This window comes from Equus asinus, chromosome 4, assembly GCF_041296235.1.
Source record: "Equus asinus isolate D_3611 breed Donkey chromosome 4, EquAss-T2T_v2, whole genome shotgun sequence".
Lineage (NCBI taxonomy): Eukaryota > Metazoa > Chordata > Mammalia > Perissodactyla > Equidae > Equus > Equus asinus.
Window position 1 is genome coordinate 139,986,766 of NC_091793.1, and position 23,964 is coordinate 140,010,729.

Here is a 23,964-nt window from a genome sequence, read left to right on the forward strand (position 1 = left end):
AAAAACAAAAAACCGTGAATGCCAGCTGGAAAACTGAAACATTATGGAATGTCTCCTTTTAAAGAGAAGGGGAGGGGCCTGCCCAGTGGTGCAGCGGTGAAGTTCTCACGTTCCATTTCGGAGACCCCGGTTCCCTGGTTCAGATCCTGGGTGTGGACCTACACACTGCTTGTCAAGCCACGCTGTGGTGGCGTCCCACATACGAAGTAGAGGAAGATGGGCACGGATGTTAGCTCAGGGCCAGTCTTCCTCAAAAAAACAAAAAAGGAAGAGAAGGACTCCAAGCAGAGCTTCTTCATCACCAAAACTGAGTTGTTAGAGCGCTAACTCAACCTGGAGTTGCTGATTTTGGTTGTAGGTTGACTGTACTTCTGCATGTGAATTTACAGAAATAACATCCTGAATATCACCCTAGGCATGCACTCAGTGACATCCGCTCTTATAAATAGTATGTTGATTTTCAAAAGTAATAGAATCTCAAATCTAGCACAGAACCAATTTTTAACACTGATTGGGCAGGATACCAAAAATATAATATTTTAAAAGCATCTACACAACTGTATTTTATTTATCTCCCTGGTTTCTTTTTTTATATGATGTCTCATAGTTTTTCTCATCCTTCATTTCTTTCCTGTCCCTATTTTTCCCTGGCCTAGAATTTTGTTTTTATTTGAAAAAATGGAAGTAGTCTCCAAAATTTCTTTTAAATATAAAGTTTCTGGCTTCCAATGTTGAAGTGTATGGAAATTGTGGTTAAGGCAGATGGGAAGTAGTATGTTCTTCAGAGAGGGAAGAAAAAAGGAAAACTGGAAACAGTTTCACGTCTTCCTGGCCAGCTTGCACTCAGACTTCGGAAATGGGTTTTTTTATGCAAATCATAAGCACATCGAAACATCGAAAATTCTATAAATTTCAGTCATTCATTCATTCCCCATATATCTATTGATCATCTGTGTGGCAGGCCCTGGCACTATGCAGACTGGAGACGCAGTGCCAGCCCATCCTCAGGACTCAACTCTCTAGTGCAGAGATGGGAAATCACCTCTTTATGACAGTGCAACAGATGCTGAGATTAGCATTTATAGCGTAAAGGCCTCTGGATTTCCAACTCCTATTTATTTTTACTAATAAGCCCTGAAATACTCAATCACGGCTGACTCTAAACGAGTCTATTTTAGGATTAAACAGTGCAAAGGGAGTTTTCTGACAAAGGCGGTACATTCATGTTGTAGCTCTGGAGCCATCATCACAATATATGAATCGACAAAACCCCGCCAGCCCGGGAATACAACTGTAGTTGAAAGGGAAGCATCTTAGACGGAAAACAATTTTGACCAACGGTCCACTCACACATGCAACAACAGAAGGAGTGATTACTGCTCGTGCAAACAGACCTTTGCAGCTACCTGGCAACCAGAAGCAGCCACGTTGGAGGTGAAATAGGGCTCAGACAAATGTGTGAGAGCCCCTGGCACTAGTTTTTCGATGGGAGGGGGCTCAGACTTGAGGCTCCATCTCAGTTTCTAAAGGGGAGATGCAAAGCGCCCTCCTCAGTGGGCTCTGGTCCATGCGGGGTTCCATATTCACCCATGAGGTGCAGAAGGCAGAGGCAGGCACACTGCTGGCTTCTGGGAAGGGCTGCAGACTCGGCTCGGTGTGCAGGCGACATTACCCTGGTTTTCTAGTCTCCCCACCCCCGGAGATTTTACTGGCCGTTTAATTGAATTACAGCAGCTCCACTGCTCCCTCCCTTTGCCAGGAGAGTGAGGCGGGCACATCTCTGTAGGCACCGGATCACCCTCTTCGTCACAGAGGCAGGGAGCTTTAAAATATATATGGAGTTAAATTTTTAATTAAAAATAACAATAATTCTATCTATAGGATAGGAGTCGGTGGCCAACCTTACAGGGGACTTATTATGCTGCTGACTGATTGGGCTCCTCTGTTGGTGGAGAGCATCACAGCGGTTTCTAAGATAAACTCAACAGTGTTGACTTATATGCCAAATTGGGAGCCATCGATGCAGACAGAAAATGCCCCCAGCACATGGAGCTGGTGGGAGCCCCGGTCAGTCGAAGGGCACCCTGCTATGCTTTCAGGGAACTCTGTCATCTTTAGAGCAGGCCCATGCAGGCTAAATGACACTTCACAAAATAAGGCCAGTGCCCCAGCTGGCCCAGGAAGGAGACAGTGCCTAGCACTCAGTAGTTAGGAGATGGCCTAAGGCTAAGGGCTAAGATGTTAAGTGTTATTGTTAAGCAATGTTGAATCTTCTGCCTCTGAAGAAAAATGACTTTATTTCTTTTCTCCTGAGGGTGCTGCTTTGGACAGCAGAGCGCAGTTGCAGTACAAGCTCGTTAGCAAGCAACCACGCTTTTACCAGGGCCAGCGCTTTACCATCCCATCCAGCCCCCAATTTTCATTGGTAGTAAACAGAATGAAATCAGCATTCCTTTATTCTTGCCTGACACAAATTATTACTCACCCTGCATGAGAGGTAAGCGGCTGTTTCCAAGGCTGCTGTAATGTGTGAACATCAGTGTGTGTATTTTTGCAAACAGCTTCTTTTCACTTCAGCCTAGAAGCCCCTTTCAATTCTCCAGGGCCCCATGCTGATTTTACAGGCCTCCTCACGGTCAGTCCTTCAGCAGCCAGCTCTCTCCTCTCCCATCGCCAGCCTCCATCATTCCCACCTGGCCCATCCCTGGCCCCCTGGGATCCCATTATCCCTTCTCTGCAGATGGCTCGGAGCATCGGCACATGATGTTGCTCTTCCGGGCCTGTAATCAAGCGTTGAGTCCTAAGGAGGGAGCGAAAGGCCTCCGCCTCTCTTCTGTGGTCCCATGTACGTGGGCGGCGAAAGGTTGCTGGAGAAACTCATAAAACTGCATTTATTGTTCCACCACAAAATTCACATCACCAGCCCCAGCTGGGCCCTGCTGCCGTCCAGAATTCCTCTCAGTCGAGCTCTCGACTCCCTTGACTGTCCCACAGCGGCCGTTCCAACCCTCTTCCACTCTCCGTAAGTTCTGCAAGGATGACTAAGCCCCTACCCAGTCTCCAGGGCTGACCTCACTTCCTCTCCTTTACGACCTGGAGACACTCCACATTCGCTCCCCAACTTCTGCTCCCTACGGCTCAGACGCTGTCTTCACTAACCCACACTTCCCAGGGGAGATGGGAGGGCAGGACTTAGAGTCAGGCCATAACTACAGCCCCATCTGTCACTTGTCACCTGTGAGATCGTGGACAGGTGATCTAGCTGCTCCAGGCTCAGCTTTTTAATCTGCAAATTGGGGATGATATTAGGGTCTCTGTGTAGTGCCAGTATGAGTATTAAATATAATAATACAAACCCTTAGTGAAGAGCCTGCCTGACGTAGCTTGAGGATTTTTTATGTTGTTAGCGCTTTTTAATTTTATCTCAGGGGAAGACATATTCCTTTCTTTAATGAGTCAAACCCTTGCACAGCGCTCCTTCTCACTGGCTTCTCAGGGACCCTGCACCATTGACTACCCCCCTCTCTCCGGCTCCCCCCACCTCCATCCTCCTCCTGCTGTACATGCACAGGCTCAGCCGCACAGTCCACTGTGAATCCCACGGTGTGGAGAAGGGGAGAGCCAACAGCTGCATGGAGACGGGCCGGGGCTATACCCGAGGCTGAAGGATTAGCCAACTCTGGGAAGGACCAGTGGTCCAGATGGTGAAGTCAGGAGGACAGAGCCAGCTGAGAGGATCGAGTGACAAGCTGTGCTGGGACCTGCTGCGTGACAGCAATCCTCATGGACAGGGAGTTCATGTAAGGGATAGAGGATGCTGACGCGGGTCTGGGTCAGAGGCCACAGCCCCTACCAACAAGACAGGTTCAGGCCTAGGGTCTCCCCGCTGGTGGAGACTATACCCAATGTGAGTTAACCAGGATGACTGAGCGTGATGCTCCAGCTCCCAGGACAGATATGGGGTGGCTCCTGTTGGCTCAAGATGGGGCAGAGCAGAGCATGCAGCTGTAATGATCCACAGCTGAGCAGAGTTCGGGCGGCAGTGCTACCCCATGAAGCTGACTCTAGTCCATCAGGGAAAGCAGAGCCCTTCCCCCACCCCTCCTTCCTCCTCCAATTCCTACAGTTCCTACTTTAGGAAAAAGCGGCCTATACCTGTTGGCTCTATTTCCACACCAGCCACCAACACTGCAGGCTCTTGCCCCAGGCTTCTGACTGCACCGCTGAGACTGCCAGCTGGTTCTGCCTCCAGCCCTTTCCTTTATGGAGAGTCTCTCTGAGCAGCCTCCGCCATTCCTGTGGATTCGGTTCTCATCACTGCGATGAGGACTCCAAAATGAACCTGGCTGACCTTCAGAGCTCCCTTTTATTGTGATCCCAGTTACAACTGCCTGTTTGACATATCCATCCTTCTACCTCCAAGACACCTCAAAGTCCCCAAGCCCAACCTGAGTCCTTGTCATCTTTCTTCAGCTCTTCTCCCTCTTTACTTCTGTCTCATGTGGTTGGCACTTTACCAGTGCTGCTGCAAACACCCTGAATTAGATCACCATCCTTTGCTGCCCCTTACGACCCCCAGGGGATTATAAATCTCCTGAAATAAGGGAGATTATTTTATACCCTTCTTTTTTTACACCCGTCATCAGGACCTAACATAGGACCATGTATATAGCAGGTTTTAATACAAATTGGTGTACAGATGAGAATAGATTTGTTTTTACATAAGTAAGTTATGGGAAAGAATTCCTGCCAAGCTTTTGTGACCATTTATTTCAGGACCCTGTTTTCCAGTCAAAGAACTGACTTTTCAATGAGAATGTCTCTTTTCCCTGGACTCAATAGAAGTCCAGACTTTACGCAGTTAACCCGTCTTGAGCACTTACTGTGTGTCAGGCACTGTTCTAAATGCTCTGCGTCTCCTGGCTTTCTTGTGCTCACAGCAACCCTGGGACTCAACAGCAACCCTATCATCATCCCAATCCCATAGGCAAGGACACAGGCTTAGGGAGATGAAGTGAAATTGCCCTAGTTCAACATCCGGAAGGGGCAGAGCCGGGATCTGGACCCATGCAGTCTGGCTGCGAGTTTGCGCATTTAACTTCCGGGGTTCGGGTTATCCAGCTCAGGGTCAGACACAGACTCTGCAGTCACCACACCCGCTCATCTTGTTGGCTCATCTGCTTGTCTCTCTCACTAAAGTGGAAGTGCCGCTGAGGACAGGCCTTAGTCATCTTCGCACATGGCACCGAACGTTACTAATACACAGGTTAGGCGTTGCCTTTCAACCATCTCTGTAATGCTGCCATAAAATCAATTCTCTTCCTGTTCCCTTGGGTCCTTCCCTTGAAATATGAACAGTTTAGCGCATAATTGCTAGATGAACATTAAGCAATATGCTTTGCCTACCGAAAAGAAAATCCTGTTTTGTTAAAACACTCCTGAGAGCTGGAAAAGCGGTATCTGGAAATTGGTACTTGGTTCTTTAAGATTAAGAATAATACCTACCCAGAAGTGAAGAGATGACAGTGAATTTTGTGGTGAAAAGAATCCCTTCCCCGAGACGGATGGGGACAGAGACCTGCTCGGCCCCCTGCCTCCCAGTCCTTGCGTTGCTCTGACCCGTGCTACCTAAGTTATTGAGGGCGAAACGTCGCTCGGAACATCTCCAGGGGCTTTAACTTGGCTGTATAAAGGGAAGCAACGTACTCGAACTGCTTTGTGGTAGAAACAGCAACTTTAGAAGGAGCAAACAGCTTATTCTTGCTTCCTAGGAACCCAAAATACACTTGCTTTCTAAGAGAGTTTCCAGTGTTTTGGTGCTGGGGGGGGATTGTGTTCAGAGCAGGGGAATGCGCCATAGGAACACACTGGCGCTGTCACATTTCCGGTGTTTCATCTCATCGGCTCCAGCTCTCTCGTCCACATATGTCCTTGCCATCCCCAGAAAGACTCCAGCCACAAGTGCAGGCTGACTCTGAAGCTTGCAGCACCCATGCTCCCTCTGCGTTCCATCATCCCCAAAAGCGTTTTGTCTGGGCATCGTCTGCATCCTCAGTTGTTGTTCGCCTCACTGCTTACAGACACTCTCCCTCTCTGATTTCGCTCGTTCCTCCTCCGGTTAGCTTCTGCTCTGCCCACAGCGATTGGGTTTTCCTTTGCCAAACTGGCCTTGTTTTACAGCATTTGCTAAGTGGATGATGGTAACATTCATGTTCTGCAAAGATTTCCACCAATGCCAGTGTTCTGGTCTCTGCTGACACTAATCTTGGTAGTGACTGAATGAGTTCTGTGAGCACTGAGCAATCAGCTCCTCAGGTGAATATGTGTGTGTGGGAGTGTGTCCCGTGGGAGTGGGGGTTCAGCCATCTGGTCTGTCGAAGTTGACAGTCTCCACACTGCCTAATTGAGTGCTTCTCTCTGCCACGTGCCCGTTTGTCAAGGAAGATGCTTTCCGAGCATCTCTGTACCGCTCCCTCAGTCACAGCGGCCAGCTGAACGTTCAGCAGGAGTATGAGGCCGTGTCAGCCACAAATACTCTCTCTCTGCAAGTCTGTAGACGGGGACTGTCGCCCATCGTCTAGATAAGGCGAACCATGGCCGGTCTCTCCAGCACCTTCCTGGTGCACAACTTGATCTGGACAGCCTTTTCTTGCCCTGAAAAGCCACCTTTCAGAGCTCATAGCTGTGACTGTGGCCCTGACTCCAGGGATGCTGGGATGAGCTACAGAGCTTGTCTAGATGGTCCATGTCCACACAGGACAGAGTTTAAGGCCTTTTGAGAATCAGTGAAGCTCTTTACCCACCAGGTCAGACTTGCCATCCTTTCTCCTTGGGCTCCCCGTGTTGGAAACCGAGTCTCCGCTTCCCCCACCCGCAGAGTCAGCTGCCTGTTTGACTGGCCCCCCTGACACCACCTCACTCAATGCAGAGGACAAAATGATGAATTAGCAGAGACTTAATTCTTTGTGAGATTAAGATGTCTCCATTGTCAACTCAAACTTCCTGAAAAATGCAAAAAGCCCGAGCACGTAATACAGCCTCAAGATGCCAAACAGCTGAGGTCGGGGGTTAATGCTACTGCCATATCATTTTTATGTCACTTAGTTCCTTGGATAAAAGTCCATTTTAATGAAACTTTTCATCATTTCCTCATAGCCAATACATCCTCAGTGCCAGTTAGAATATTTGATATTAATTATTCAGTCAAAGGCTTCCATTATGAGTTTAGTTAGAATATTAGTGATTTAAAACATGTTAAGACCCATTACAGTACTAATGTCTCCAAAATAGTTTTAACTGAATCTTGATGGACCTTATATATTAAATTCTATAGATTTTTGCTTTTCCTTCATTTTCCATAGAAAATTCTAAACTGTTACATATTTGATGGTTAAGTACTGTTTTTAGAGGTAGAGTATGTGCCTGCTATTTCAAGAATGCCAGATCTGACATTACCTTGAACTTGAGACACACTAAGCTTGGTAAGCTGACTTCGTGTTTGCCCTCTTGTGTATATTTAAAGGAGTTTAGCATTTCTCTCCCATTTCTCCAGCCAAAAGAGAAGAAAAGATTATTTTGTGCCTAGACAGCCGCTTAGAGAGTTGCTGTATCTCTAATTTCTCACATTCTTGGTGGTTCTTGATGTTTTCCTGTTGTTTTGTCCTTCCGCCATCTGCCTCCAAAAGCTCGCTGCGCTGGAATTGTGGTGGTGAGTTTCCTGACTGTGCTGAACTGTTTTGCACGATGCACCATGTATACTTTGCATCGCCTCCCTCTGTCTTCTGCATCTTTCCGGCCATTTGCTGATGTCCCTCCGCCCAAGGTCCTGGCTTTGCTGTGCACAGGTTTTATCCTGGCAGAGACACTCGGAACAAACCAAGTGTATGAACTTAGAATATCTGGTTTGTATGTGTGTGTGAGGTCTGTGCTTTATGATAATTTAAAATGACGTTACATCACTAAAACATGCAGGCATCTTGGATGAAAAGCGAGTGCCTCCCCAAATGCACGAACACATGATCTTATTCAACAGGAATAATTAAGAGTGAAATCAGTGGTTTAGTTCCCATTTTTATGTACCAAAATCTGCATGCAAATTGTTTAGAGATGTCATGTTTACTCCTAAACTAGCCAATTGTGTTTGAAAAGAAAATAAACTAAGAACGATTAAGGCAGAGGAAGTAAGGGAATGTCGTCAAATGTATTGAGCACCTACCACGTGCTCTGCCAGGCATCGAGCACCTACCATGCACTCCCTCGCGGGTCGAGTACCTACCATGTGTTCCATCGCATGTTGAGTACCTACCACATGCCATGTATTTTATACACATTGCCTCATTTTATCCTCAGCATCCGCTGGATAGTAGTCACTATGATGCTCACTTTGTAAAAGAAAACATCCATCTTCAAGGTGGCAGAATGCGAATTCAAACTCAGTTCTTTCCGGTTTCCAAGGTCTTTTTTATTCCACTTTATTGTACCACTTGATATCATCCCACACTGACAAGTTAGGGAGAGGTTGGAATTCATCAGCTTTTTTCTTGAGTAAACGAGTTCATGGGAAGGAAGATATCTTAGACCATGTTAAAAATACATCCATGTTCATTGTCTTTTACAGCTCCAAAAAAAAAGAAAAATGTTGAAATCTGTGGGTCATGAAAAAGTAATAAAATAGAATGAGACAAATTGCAAGGAATTTGTGGGAAAAAAGGGAAATACTTTTGAAGCATATCATTTTTATTTTTATATCACTATGATGTTTTCCCTAAGTAAAAACAAGATGGCTCCATTCTCCATGCGACAATTATCCTGTGCCTACTGGGAGCACAAACGTGGTTGAAATGGTCTGGGCTAGGTCTGTGCAGGCAGAACAGCTCTACACTCCCAGTGCATGGACCAAGTTCCCAGCACCCAGCTCGCGCTCTGCATTGCCCTCCACAGAAACACTATAATGGGGCCTGGGGAATGTACCAACATTTGTTAAGTATTTATTCTCCAAGAACTTCAGTGGGTACTTTAAATATGTCACCTCACTTATTTCTTGGGAAAATCCTGAAATAAATATTACTATACCTCTTTTATGGATGAAGAAGCTGAGGCTCAGAGATGCAAAGGGGCATGGCCAACATTGCACAAAGAATAAGTGACAGGCTTTGGATTCAGTCCAGCTCTCTCCCGCCCCTGAGACCCTAGGATCTCCATGAATCAAGTTGTGTTGTGCTAGGCTGGCTGCAAACAGGGAGGAGAAAGGCATTCAGTGACCGTCCTTTCCTGAGGCGGCCCTCACTGTGCTGACCTCCCCCTCTGTCTCTGCAGTCCATAACTCTGGGAAGTTAAAATGAGCAGACCCCTAATAGGCATTCAGAATTGCTGAGAACCTCAGCTATGAACCACAGAGCTCCCCTTAGCATATATAAATACCCAGCTCCTTCCAGCTAAAGTATCTTTTAAACAGTACGTTTTTTAAAAGCCCGCCTCTTTGTTATGCTAGTGTTTTAAAAAATATACCAGTTGGTTCCCTTCAGCAATTTTTGTAAGCAGGAAAGTAGCATTGCTTCTTTCATGGTATGGTCCTGGCAGATCTTCAGGTGCATGGCTGAGATATAAATGCCAGATAACTATAGAGGGATGGCTTCTACCGACTTTGTTGCTTCAAGTCCAGAGAAGACAGCTTTGGCAGTCAATTACCATGGAGGTGCCACACGAACCCATCTGTGCCCTGGATTTCATGTGACACAGGCCCCATGACCTCAGTCATTGTGCCAGGAAACACCTTGGTCCAGCTCCATTATTTCTAGCAAAGGCAAACATTTGTGGTACAAATGTGGGAAGGGTTGGTCCAAAAGGAGCAGCATCCAGAATATGTTCCTGTTTATATTCCAAGTCTTCAATTAAGCCTAGATAGACGTGGTTGGGTCTTGTCCCAGTAGAAAGTTGTCCCACTTGACAATCAGCAAAATTGACCCTTATGGTTGAACATGGAGTGACATGTTAAATAGGTAGGAACCTGGCAATTCTCATTGGCCGCTCTCCACCAACAATATGCTCTCGGGCATCATTAGTAGCCTTTAAACTTGGCCACTGTTTAAATGCGAAGACAGGGTGGTGACTGCTCAGATGAGGTTTCTACCCACTAATTGCTTGCATGTAGCTGAAGCAAATGCAGACCCGTTTCCAGAAATGATAGTGTCTGACAGCCGGGTTTTTGCAAGGAACTGGAAAGAGCTGTAATTGTTGCAGCAGAAGTTTAAGATGGAAAATAAGCACGTTGAGCTATTTTGAGAAGGAGTTGGCCACATTGAATTTTTTCCTGCTGGAAACAGTCCTATAAAATCAGAATTGGAGTTTGTGCTTCGTCACCTTCCACTGCCATGTTGGTGCCTTTGACAATTTGTGCTAAACGGTCTGAACTGGGCAACACCCTTTTATAGTTTTTTCCAACATCAAAATCAGGTCCATATATAAGACAGAGCTTCTAGCCAATGTTTTATGGGAGTAATTTCCGCATGTGTTGTGTCCAAGATCACGTGATGACTGCCTTCTGTGGGTTGGTTATAGACAAGTTGTTTATGTTACCACCTTGTCAACAGCTTGAATTCCTCAGTTTGTCCTATTTTCTGGTCACTTTTTCCATATCTGATTTTTTAAAAACACAGGCCTGTCCAGGATTGTTCAGAGTTAACTGTGCAACTTTTTTTGCCTAAATAAGTGAACTAGAAAAGTCATCTACCCTTCCTGACTCCATCCTTCAACAACTACTTACTGCCTGCCTACAAAGTTCAGCACACTCTGCAGGCCTTGAGGATAACGATAACCCCACAGACACAGTCCCTGTTTGAGGGAGTTTACTGTCTAGTGGAGGAGATGTAATTGTACAATCACAAAAAAATGGTAAAACTGCAACTCTGCCCATTGTGAAAAAGGACAGATACGTGATTCAAGGAAATCTAATGGGAAATTGGATGAAATCACAGCAGGGAGGGGGAGGAGCTATGATCTGAAGCGGGTTAGAGAAAAGAAAGAAGGAACATCCCAGGCAGAGAGAAGAATGTGTGCAGAGGCCTTGTGGGGGAGAAAACCACTGAACAGAGAGACTGAAAGAAGGCTATGTGGTTGGAACAGAGACCGCAGGAGTGGAGCAGGAGAAGTTTAGAAGTCAGACATGGGTGGTTCAGTTAAGGATGTTTATGTTCCTTCGAACGCTAATTAGAAACCATCCCCGGGTTTTAAGCAGGAGGATGATGTGGTCAGATTTATGTTTCAAATTTTGTCTTCTCTAGCTGCAGGGTGGAGAACAGACTGGAGGGAGGCTGGAGTGGATGAAACCAGTTCAAAGGTTGTTGCCGTGTTCAGGCGAAAGATGTCGGTAGTGCACACAAGGGTGGTGATGGTGGTAGAGACGGGGAAAGGTGGTGGAAAGAACTGACAGAATTTGGTGATGGGTTGCGTGTGGAGGTGTGGGGGTAGGCAAAGCCAGGAGTCAAGAATGAGTCCACGCACACGGTGTGGGTGATGATGCCATTCCCCAAGAGAGGCAATGCTGGGAGAGGACCAGGTCTGGGTGAAAGATCAGAGGATGGGTAGATTTGAGACGCCTCTCAGACTTCCAGGAAGAGACCCTGAAATATGCAACTGAGATGGCTCAACAAGGCTGGGAACTGCATGGCTGGTCCAGGATGTCAGACAAACGTGTATGCAGGAACCCTCAACAGAAGACCCCAGGGCATCTCAAGGCTGATGACGTAATAAACCACAGTCTCATACTCAGAAAGTACAAAAAGAGGCAGGTGGACAGTGCAGTGACACAGGCCTGGCCTCCAGACTGTGGTTGTGACATGTCTTCACTACTTATATGGAGAGCAAGGACTCATTTATCACTGTCCGTGTAACTTCATTCTGGAAATTGTATTTTTCTCAAGGAGGAAGACTTGGTGACTTAATGCCATCTGGCATTCTGTGACTAAGCATGGTCCTGACCCCAGAAAGCATAAGCATGTGGGTAAGAAGAAACCAGAAGTCATTTTGGTAACTGTGCTGTGCTTATAAAGCAGAATATCCTTGTTCTTCAGAAATACACACTGAAGTATTTGGGGGCAAAGAGGCACAAGTCTCCAGTTTGCTCTCAGCTGGTTCAGGAAATAACGCTGTGTATACATAATAATATGTGTGTGTGTGCATGCGTGTGTATGAAGAGAAGGTAGGGGCTGGAGGGGAAGGGAACAGAATGGAAGGAAGAGAATGAATGATAAAGTAAATGGGACAAAGAGTGAAGAATTGGTGAATCTGGGTAAAGGATATGGGGAGCTCCCTGTATGATTATTGCAGTAGCAACAACAACAATAACCAGGAACGGTGAAAGTTCCCATCATTTTCTAATACAAACTCAAAAGTAAAAAATGTCCTCATTCTGGAGTCCAGCTGGGTTTGCCCCAAAAGCAGACTCTGAGAGCAAGCGACTTAATTTGGGAAGGGATCCCGGGAGGTGTTGGAAGGCGCCTGAGGGGAAGGGAAGAAAGCCAGTACAGGGTGCGGAAACCAGCAGGTTGCTGCTGCAGGCAATGGGATCGGTTCTGCTAGGACCCCCTGAAAATAGTCTGGGATGCACTCACACCTTGTCCCACCTGAGGGGCAAGAAGGTTGCAGTATTTCTCTTTCAAGTCCTATTGTCACTGGCTAAGTGTTGCTCCTGAAGGAGCCAGCTCCCAAGCACTGGGGCCTGTCCAGCGCTCCGGTGAGAGGAGGCTTTGAGCTGAGAAGTGCAAATCCTTGGAGTAAGTCCCGTGGTCAACCGGGGGTGCTGAGGAGCTGTGGGTGGGGCACAGCAGCGCTGCTCCCACTAGTGAAGGTAAAGTCCTGGGGTCAAAGGGCATCAGTCCTGCTTGCCTTTCATGAGAGAAAAATATATAATTATTAAGTAGCCCTAGACAGTCTCAATGCCTTCATGTCATTTTGGAGTGGGTGCTCTGTGAGTCGGTCACGTCTTATAGGAAACACAATGAATAGTGATAGCATCGACAGGGCAGCCCCAGAGAGGAACCCCCAGAAGAACGTATTTCTGGTTTCTCTTTGTTTCACTCAAATATGCAGTTCATCACAATGATGTAAAGTCTTTGGCAAGTTCGTTTCTGTTGCACGCATGCTCAGAACATCACTGAAACATGGCGGCACCTCTGAGAGCACCCCCAGGATTATGGAAGGCCTGGAGAAGAGGGATGTTTGGTACTGAGGGCCTGGCCCACGCATGCCATTAATGCATGAACAATGGAGGTTTGGGTGTCTGCAGTGACGTCCCCCTGATGGTGCCTGTGGACCCACACCAGGTCAGGTTTTGCATAGATTTCAACAGCCTGCCTTTGCTCAAATTCAGAGCAGCAGGAATTTGGCCAAGTCGGCCTTTTAGTTTCTCTGAGAGAGATGCAGTCTTACTGGAAGGAGACCTGTCTTTTGATAGTACGTGTTTCAATCCGGGTAAACCCACAGGAAGTGTGAGCAGTGGGGTCTTGATTGGGAGTCTGTTACAATCACCCGTCTACACTGTCCAAAGGTTGGTTTCAGGGGGCCCTCGAACTCCCTCAGATTACATACCAAGTGTTTTATGAGTAACATTTTGTACATATTCCTGCGGGAAGGGGTGAGTGCAAGTTTTGTATCTCAGTAAGTTCAGACGTACTGAATTAGGGCCTTTACTGTAAACTCTTCTTAAAGGGGGTCATTTTTAAGAGTCCTCACATTATGATTCCTATGTGGCTAGCATTTTTCTTTCAATAAAACGATAATGCCTTCACAGAGATTATTTCATTTGTACAAATTTACGAGAAGAAAATACCCAAACAGTAGCCTCCCCTGTTGAAGGTATCTTCAATATCAGAGTGAGTACAGTAGTTTTAGCAAGAAACCTCATTTTGGCCTAGGTTTCAGCCCCACACAGCATGGTACATATCCTTCTATTCTGGACCCTGCCTTCTTGTCTGCTTTTAGAGAGAACAAAAGCTTCCCAGCCTAGAAATCCCAGGAAGCAGGTTCATCCCTCCCACCCGCGTCTCCTCCCCATCACACCTGCCAGCAATGTGAACTACAGGATCTGGGTAAGCTTCAGAAGCCACATTTGTGTGTTCACCAGTGCTACCTAAAGAAGGATTTACACGTTCTACCATCTTCCCAGCTTTTGGAAAGTAGCATTCTGTTCTCATCCCCAGGAAGTGGAGGGGAGAGGAGGCGTTCATGAGAATGAGCAGGCAGCAGACTTCTTTGGAACAAAAAGTACTACGTCTATCCCCCTGTAAATTATAGCAGTATAAAAACCACGGGAAACCCGAAGAAAGTAAATTATTAACATTAAACCATAGCCGCCGTGCCATATATAATTTAGATAAATAATCCACTTAACGTATGTAAGATATTGTAATATAGTTGTTCATGTGCCAGTGGCAACAGTTTATATTTGAAAAAAATAGAGACATTAGCTGCTGGTAGATGGCAAATGTATTTTATTCGTTCGTATTCTTAAAAGTCAATTGTCCTCAGATAAAATACTGATCAATGGCTAAAAATTTAAGGGCTTCTATATCTTTGTCTCATAATACAGATTTGTGGCCTAATCTAGCCTTTTCTTGGCCTTTTTGCCTAATGGCGGGATATTAATAAGAGAAAGATGGTTACATAAAACATCCTCTGAATGTGAATGCTTCTTTACACATGAGTAATTTCACGTGGCTCAAGATGGAATGAGCTAACCTGAAAGTAACAAGCTGCTCCCTGTCTCAGCGGAATTAGGCCTAATACGGAAAGGCATTCCTTAAGGAGTCAGGAAGGCCGGGGGTCGAGCCGTCAGGCCAGGAGTGCAGCTGTCAGACCACCTTTTGTAGTCTCCAAGGGAGCAACCAGAGAAAATCCAGCAACAAACTTCTCAAAGAATCAACAGGGAGGGTAAAGCAAAAGTAACCAGATGTTCCAGAAGACTCTATTGGTATTACGAAGAAGGCTAGGACAGGACTAACAGGGAGTGGATTTTATCAACCTTACTAATAAAAGTCACTTGGCTCTCCATCCAAAAGAGCAGTTGGTACAATATGGGAAGGTTTTAAAGACCATTAATTTCTTGAAATGAAACAGCTGGCCTTATTGGCTATTAAATAATGAGCCAGATTCTCCCCAGTGCCTCAGTCACTCTCGAGTAGTAAATTAGTCATTTAGGGAGGCACAGCAACTCTTTAAGAAGATTAGGGTTCGATTTAGTGCACTTGATTTGCAGGAGGAAAGTTGTAGGGAGCCTGGCTGAAGCTGAGCAAAGAGAAGATGGAGACAAGTTTGAATTCGATGGAAGAAAGTAAACCTGTGGCTTGTGTTAACGTGACAGCTGAGATGAACAAAAGGAATTTGAGAAGTTGAGTTGTTGAGGGACGTTTACTTTAGTATTCTACAGGCGGACGAGATCACGATGGTAGAGAGAGTTGACACTTCATTGGTCCATTCATTCATTCAATAAATTCAGTTGAACAATACTGTGTAGCTGAAACTAAGCTAGGCACTGAGGAAATATTCTTCAATGGAGCAGAGTCCTTATCTCCAGGGCTCTACAGTCTGGTCTCTGGTGGCTTGGGTAGGGAGTAGAAGAGAGACAAATAAATACAGATCGCAATAGACTATATTAAGTGCTGAACTTTCATATGCACATGTTGAATTTGAGGTAAGGAAGTGGCAAGATGTGTAGTTATGAAGCACCTCATACAACATGCTGAGAAGCTTGGCTCTACCTACAGCCCTCAGGCTATTGAAGGCTTGTAAACAAGAGGATGGTTTGATCAGATCTGTATTTTAGGGAAAGCTCCTTGATAATTTCATGGAGGATAAATTGGAAGGACAGGATGGAATATGGAGAGACAATGTGAAACTGTCGACAAAATCCCTATGAAAAATCCCTATCAAATGAGTCTGTGATAGCGCGGATGCCAGGAAGAGAAGAAAGGTGTGTGCTTTGAAGGAGGTGAATTGACGTGACTGGACGGCCAACTAGAAGTGGTCGTCGAGGGAAAGGGTGGTGACGAAGGTCACTCTGGAGTCCAGGGCTTGGGCAACTGCGTGGATGGAGGTGCCCTTCTCCTCGGGAGAGGATGAAGGATGGGATGCAAGGCTGCGTGTAAGGGCAGTCTTGTGACAGTTCTGTCCCCAGAAGGATGATGAGATGGCACACAGAGGACTGGAAGAAGCCATCCATGTGAACCACCTCATAAGATCTGCAAAGGACACAGTAAAGGGACCCTGAGGTTTCTAAAACTGCATAATTCCTCAAGTTTAAACGGAATCCCTGAACAGTATTTTGCTTTGTTTGGTTTTTCTGCCAGAGGAAGCGATTTCAAAGATGCACATTTCTCCAACCTGAGGCTGTCTCATTGCTCACCGTTAAGTGTATTCAGGTGATGGGCAGTGACAAACAGGAAATAATCATCTTTAGAAAAGCCACCTGTTTTTAACCCAGCACACCAATAGTTAATAAAACATCGATATGAATATCAGGAAATTTATGCTCTATGTAAGAAGTAGAAAATTGCACAGGTTGCAGACCTGGCAAATTAACAGTTCTTTCTCTGTCAGCACTTAAAATCCATTCCGTGGTTTCTTTCTATGGTATGGGCTGAAACGTGCCAACAAATTAGCTTAGATGATGTGAGTTTCTGAAAGTATGGAAGAAATTATATATTGGAGGAAAAAAGAGAAATCCTTATATATTAAAAGGTGTTGACAACTTCACCACAGCATAGCGAAAATGACCTTAAAGATAAAACACTTATTATTTCAGAATTTTAGAAACCACAGTTACAATGTTATACTATGTGCAGCAAAAGTTGTTTTTAGACAGAAAATTGACATCCTGGTTTACTAAACCAATAACCCTTGTGGCAACTTCACGATGAGAACCTCATTCTTCAGGAATGTGGAAAGCATAAAATTAAAAAGGTGGGGAGTTCGTGGACGGCCTGCAGAGAACTTCACAAAGGCGGACGGCAAACAAGAGTGAACATGTGACTCACTGTTTTTTGGAAGTCGAAGGTCATTCTGGTGCCAACTACATCGTGGTTCCAGGAGGAGGTTTGCAGGTGGATGGCCGTGGACTACCCCAGTCAACGTGCCCGGGGAGCGTTAGTCTTCGTTAGTCACACTTTCCCGCTGTTGTGGGCAATTGCTCCTCTCGAACAATTCCATGAAGATTATCCCAGCAGTGCTCGTTTATGTCGTCTGCTCTTCTCAGAGGGATTTACCAGTCATTCTTGGTAGTAAAGACCCCATTTTCCAGCATAAGCCGGAATCAGTAGTCTCTTTGACCTGGAGCTCTAACGGGGCAAATTTGATAGCAGTTTAACATGCTGCCTCCAACTTTACCAGGAGACAAAGCCTTTCTCTTCACAGCTACATTAAAGAGTTTAAAAATGGGAATTCCTGGGCTAAAATGCATATGATAATATCTTATCCTTTTCTGTGTTGATAAGTAGAGGGAGCCAGAAAGTAGGGTGGCCCTGGGACCTGTGAGAGCCGTGAGGGGACAGAAGCCACTGGGGAGTAACAAAAAGAGATGCCACAACCAAAGGCAGCATTTACAGACTTAAAAATAGAGCCTGTGGCTTCATCTGTCCTGCAAAGCAGGATTCGTCATGCCCTCCATCAGCAGCCCGTCCCACCAGCAACCTTGCGGGAGGGGAAGGCCACAGGCTGCCTCTTTAACTGTCGTTTGGCTCCAGCCAGAACAGCCCATGTTCCACATCAGGATACGTTTTTGAGTATCCTGTTTGCTGTTTCGAAAACCAACCAAACAAGAAAAATGTCAGTTGGAGCCAAGAAAAGCGAACGTTTCAGGAAAATATTGTTTTGATTTTTAGGCTTGAAATGTGGCAGGAAAATGGGAAAAGATTGTACATAGGTACTGATTCAGAGGATTTGGTGCATGGTGGGTGATAGGTGAATGTTTTAAGGAGAAAGCAAATGTACATGGATTTTATATTTCAATCCCATCTGGGCCAAATTGCAGTAAATAAATAAATAAATAAAAGTAGGAGGGAGAACAAAGAATGTAAGTAAAGTGAGTGACATATATGTAAATATTTCACAAGGGTAGCTTAAACATAAATAATGTTTGCAAAGTTTTTTTCTTTCTCTGAGATCAAAAACCCTATGGAGATAAATATTTCTTCTAATGGGATCTTCACTGTGTTCACAGTGTCCCCACGCGTGCTGGAGCCACCCTGCTCTGGGTTGGTAGGCGGTTCAGTGCAGCTGGTTTGGAAGGTACCTGGGTGGCTTCCTGGGTGTCTGGCCTACCTTGTGGGTTGGTTCAGAAGCACCCATTGCTTCCCAAAGGAAGATGCTTATTTTGTGGGCTCTTCCTTGACATTCATTTCTGAAATAGACTAGAATGACCCTGATAGGAGGCAGCTCAGGCTGCAGGCAGATACCTAACCTTTCAGCTTTGGTGCTGCAAATGCAGGGCCACCCCCATGGCTTGCTCGCCTCATTGATGTCCATCCACTCTTCAGGGACTTCTCGCCAGCTTCTAAGCAGGGATATTCACAGCAGCTCTGCACCGTTGTCCACAGGGCAGCTGTTCTTCCACTGACGACCCCTGGCAGCCGCCCCAGGCATTAGTCTCCTGCAGACTCTGTTTCTCTCCCCATCCTCTCCTGACCGTGACAGGTGCTCCCAGTGCATTAGACCAAATAAACTTCTGTATGTCAATTGACTGCAGATAAATGCCAAATAATAAAATGTTAGGCAGAGTTTCATTAGAACTATGTCATTCAAAGCAAGAGCGTTAAATCTGTTGTCAACGCTGTAACCACATGCGTTAAAGAATAAGATCCCCCCCAAAGCAAGACCATCCTCTGGCCTGCGTTTGTGCCACTGAAGAAGTTAGGACAGGCACACCTGTAACGCTTACACTCTCCTTGGTACCTGCACAGAAAGCTGCAGTTAAATTACAGGCGAAGTACATAAGCAGACAAAACTGGGTCCACTGTAAAACATACAGCATATACCCTGAGAAGATGGAGTGAGGACATAAGCCAAGATCATAAGAATGGGGGTAAAAGTAGAAAAATAGGTAAAAATAAGAAAACATGGTATTGACATGTGGTGCCAACTGGAGGAGCCCAAAGTCCAGCTCTCATGCTGACCGCCTTCACGGCCAGATTTCACTGTTGCATAACCATGACATGATTTAGCTTCGTAGTAAGTCCAGATCTGTATCATTCGTACCTGGATTCTTCAGCGACATAGCCTGTCAAATTATCATTTTTTTTTCTTATTGCATTTTTAGCTCATCTCCCCAGCTAGAAAGTATAAGCTTTCTGAAGGCGAGGACTATGTTCAAGCTTTTCTGTGTCCTCTGCAGCACCCAACTAGACAGTAGGTGCTTGGGAAATATTTGTTTTTTAAAATTGATTATAATGAGCTATATTATAGTGAAGATAATTCACTTTCAAAATACAAGTAACATAATAAACAACTAAATAAATCAGTAAAATGTAGATATTTCTACCAAAAGATCAGATTTTTGAAGCTGTAAGAAAATATATTTCTCTTCTTAGTATTCCAGTTGTTTGTTTTTGTGGGCCCTGAATTCTCTTTTCAAAACAGAAATGAGGGGCTGGCCCCGTGGCCAAGTGGTTAAGTTCACACGCTGTGCCTTCAGCGACCCCGGGTTTCACCGGTTTGTAACCTGGGCGTGGACATGGCACCGCTCGTCAGGCCACACTGAGGAGGCGTCCCACATGCCACAACCAGACGCCCTCACAACTAGAATATACAGCTATGTACTGGGAGGATTTGGGGAGAAAAAGCAGGGGGGAAAAAAAGAAGAAGAATATTGGCAACAGTTGTTAGCTCAGGTACCAATCTTTAAAAAAAAAAAAAAACCAGAAACGAGAGTTGATACTCTTATACCAGGTTGTTCAGAACCTACATTTTTGGGGGAGGAAAGGCAGAAGGAGCCAGGAATGGTGAGGCAGAGAGAAATGTCAAAGTCTTGGAATTAGGAAAATCTGAGCGACCCATCTAAAGAAGGAAAAAGCCACTATGGCCTAGTCAGTTTTTTCCTGCCTCCCATGTCCTCCTCCTCGGAGAGGAGGCCTCACTCGTGACCCACAGGTACCTTTCCATTGTCAGTTTGAGAATTCTAATAAACAAGCTGAAGGGACAGAGTCCCCAAAGGGTGTCTTTGTGCTGATAGGGAAGCAGCTGCGCTTATGAACCAGCACACGCCAGAGACCGCCAAGCTGTTGGGGACTCTGTGTGAACGGATGACAGTTTTAATTTCACTCCCCAGCAGAGGTGGGATCCAGCCAGCACGACTTCAAACCAATTTTGCAAATCCCATTTTGTGGCTGAAAATTGGTTTACGGCGCCCGACCCATTTTGGAGGCCGAATGTCCCTGATTTAAGGTAGTGCCTTTGCTGAGGTGCGACAGCTAAAGAATGATTCTTTTTCCTTTAATTGAAATGACAGCATATTCTTCCACAGATTAATTTTAAATTACCCATGTTTGTATCCTTTAATCAAGATGATAAAAACAGCACAGATAATTTTCTGCACTATTCTTTTAATGTTTTTTGAGATTAATAATAGCTGATGGGCCCTTGACATTTATTGCCTCACATGGCACTTGCACTCCACACACACTGGCTTTGACTGTTTATCATTGTGTTCTTAATTATTTTTAACCCTGATTTTGTCTCATATTAAAATAAGTGAGGAATAAGGTTTAAATTATAGATTCCACTGGGAGTCTGTCTGTGAACTTAACGATGATGCTTTCATAAAGAGATTTGTCCCCTGGATTATATCTCACACTGAAATAAGGGCCTTCTTCCTGGAAGAAATATTTCTTAAAAATGAGTACTTGCAAGAAGTGTTCATCTGTGAACTTTTACCAATTAGAAATGGCTCCATGCTTAAGACTCTTTAATAATGTCTGTTAAGCAGCATTTTAGCTCATTTTTATAACACATTCAGGTTTGGTGATTTATATTAAACATTAAACATAATAAATTTAGATCTTTTTTCAAGTATGAGGCACAGCATCTCTGAATCACCCATTTTAGCAGAGTGCTCCCTGGAAGGTCCCATCTCTCACCATCATTCATGGCCGTAATAAAACAGGCCTCTCCTGTCTCTTTCTTGACATCTGTGATACGGGAATGATATATGTGCGGTGACACTGTAACAGGAGGGCGCGTTGGTATTGCTTCATGGGGGGACTAAAGGTCCAGGACCGGAGGGTGACCTGGGAACATGCCTCAGTGACTTCCATCTCAGGTTTGGTACCAAAACCTCTGCTGATGCCTACTTTGTAATTACACAGAAATTCAAGGAGCAAGTTTCAGTGTCTAAAAAAAGGACTTTAAATGTCTCACTCTCCATGACTGCAGTCTGTGCAATAATTAATAACAAAGAATGGAACTTTGAAATACAAATGGATCTACTAATGATAGTCATAGAGGAGAGACTGAAAACCTCCCTATTTTCCAACCATTCCACAGATGGCTGTTTCATTCTCATTTGTTGAATCATGGGAAGGCAGAAGACAGTAAAATCTCTTGGACAAAAGCTACTCCCTTTGATGCAACGATAATTATAGTAGACTTCTTTAGATTTATCATGACGAGTTTAACTCTATTCTATTTCATACCAAAAGTGACTTACACGCTTTGATTGCAACTTGAGTATAAAATACCTGGATACTTTTGGAAATATGTATTTTAAATTGAGCAGATGCTCACATTTCAAGCATTTGAATAGGGTTGTGAAGTAACTAATACTTTCAATAAAAGATACCTGAACAGTCTAAAAAATTTGATTTTCTTAGGATAAAAAGATAATGGAAGAAGACGTCACTTCAGTTTTCGGGCACATAACTCAATCTGATGCAGCTTTTGCGGGCTGGGTTTCGAGCTGGTCCACACCGCCTGGCTGTGTCCCAGCCGCAGATGTAGATCCTGGTCTGCTGTCTTCATTTCTGGTTGCCACTTGGAAATAACTAGATGAGAAGACATGGGTGAGCCAGCCCAAATCCATCCCTCCCGCAGTCTGTCCTCAATCTCAAGCCGGCTGTGTTGCTACAGTCTGTGTGCACCCCAAGTGTCCTGGAACTTGGCGTGCATTTCTCACAGAGAGGATGTTTGTCAGTGAGCAGGTTGCCGGGCTAGTGGCCACACAAACCTATTTAGCCCATTACTTAATTGAGGTGCTGTCCACATGAAAGTCGTTTTTAAAATATTGCTGCTGTGGGACACTGACGCCCCTGCCCCAGAGTGGGCGTTCTCTCCGGATGATGAACTCAGGATAACTCACACCCTCTTGCCTTCCGGAGTAACACAACAGAGTCTGAACACAAAAATGAGAAGTAATGAAAGGAAACAGAATGAAGAAATATTACTTTGAAGAATATCATTACAATCCTGGCAATTAAAGCAGAAAAATATACAATTGAATAAGAAGTCATGTTTCATCTATTTTAATAATTGTGCTTGAGAAAAAGCAGGTTCACTCAGAGAAGGATGAGGAAGGAGCTGGAAGCTGTTGTTGAGGTTCTGAAGGAGGCAGCTGGCCACTTTCCAGCTTGATGGCTTTGCTTCCTTTGGGATATTTTTTCCTTAAAAATTCTATAGGCTAGTCTAGATTATTGCCTTTTCCTCAAATATTTTTGGCAATGGAACAAAGAGCAAATAGAACTGAAAGAAACAAGGAAAGTTTTCCTTGAGATATCTGGGGAGGAATGGGAGGGGAGGAGGAGGTAGGGCTCTATTAAAGAAAGTGGTATTGCCTCTGATGGAATCGACCGGGGTGTTTGTTAATGACACTCAGAGGAATACTGGGCATGCTCAGCCCTCATGCTCACTGATGCAGGGGAGGAATAAAAGAGAAGGGACAAGGAAGAAATATTCTAGCCAGCAGTTCCTTGTGACAATTGATGACGAAGGCACAGAACCCAGGACAGCTGGGTGATGAACTGGCTGTTCCCAGGGTAGTCAGGAAAGGAATAAAGATGAGTAATGGCTTGGGGGAAGGAGTAGTTAAGTTGTGGGTTTAAGTGTATAAATATATAACCTAATTTTATAAAAATACACTCAGTTGTTACGTAAGTGTATGAAATTGTTTGTTCTTGACACAGGAAGTATTTGTACCAGAAAGAGAATGCACTGTACATGCTCTTCATGGATGCTTTTTGTGAAATGAAAGTTAGAGCATTAGAAGTGGCTCTGAGCCTTCCTTTAACCAGTTCTCAGGAATGGCTGTACCATGAGCTTGAAGTCTACCAGGAATGATGGGAGAGTCAGAGATGTTCACCTGTGATTTCAGTACTCAGAGCACTTATCTGAGTGCGTGGAAATGGTGATTGAAGGAATTAGGAGGCAACTGGAAACCATATGCAAAGAAGTTAGTCATCTTCCTCCTCCAAAGCTCTGTGTGTGTGTGTGTGTGTGTGTGCGTGTGTGTGTATGATAGAGGCATACTATTCTGGAATGGCTTGAGAATAAATATCATGATAAAATCATGATGATGTTGGTATGAGGAGGAGGATGATAGCAACTGATATTCATTGACTGCTTATTATGTGCTAGGCATTGTTCTAAAGGTTTCACGTGTATTAACTCATCTAATCCTCACCGCAACTATCTCAAGTGGGTACCATTGTTTCTCTATTTTACAGTTAAAGAAAGATAACTTCTTGAGTTTCTTACCAAATTTTAAATCTGTTGATTCCCAAATGCAACCAAAATGAATCGTACTTCCTGTTAGAATTATCTTAAAGCCATCTCCATCTGGATGAATTGGAACCTCGACATGGCGTAGACCAAGGGACAGTGCAGTGGTCAGCCACAACCTTGGATCCCTTCCCTCTTCCTGTGCTAGGTTCCCTCTCTCCATCTCCCTTCCAACTCCAGCTATTGTACCCCTCTTCTAACTCTGTCCACACA

At 44.9% G+C, this 23,964-nt stretch overlaps 1 protein-coding gene across 8 annotated transcripts in view; it reads left to right on the forward strand.

Annotated features, from left to right (window-relative positions):
- Window positions 1–23,964, forward strand: part of PARD3B (par-3 family cell polarity regulator beta) — a 908,373-nt gene that overhangs the window by 857,227 nt on the left and 27,182 nt on the right. The window lies entirely within an intron of this gene.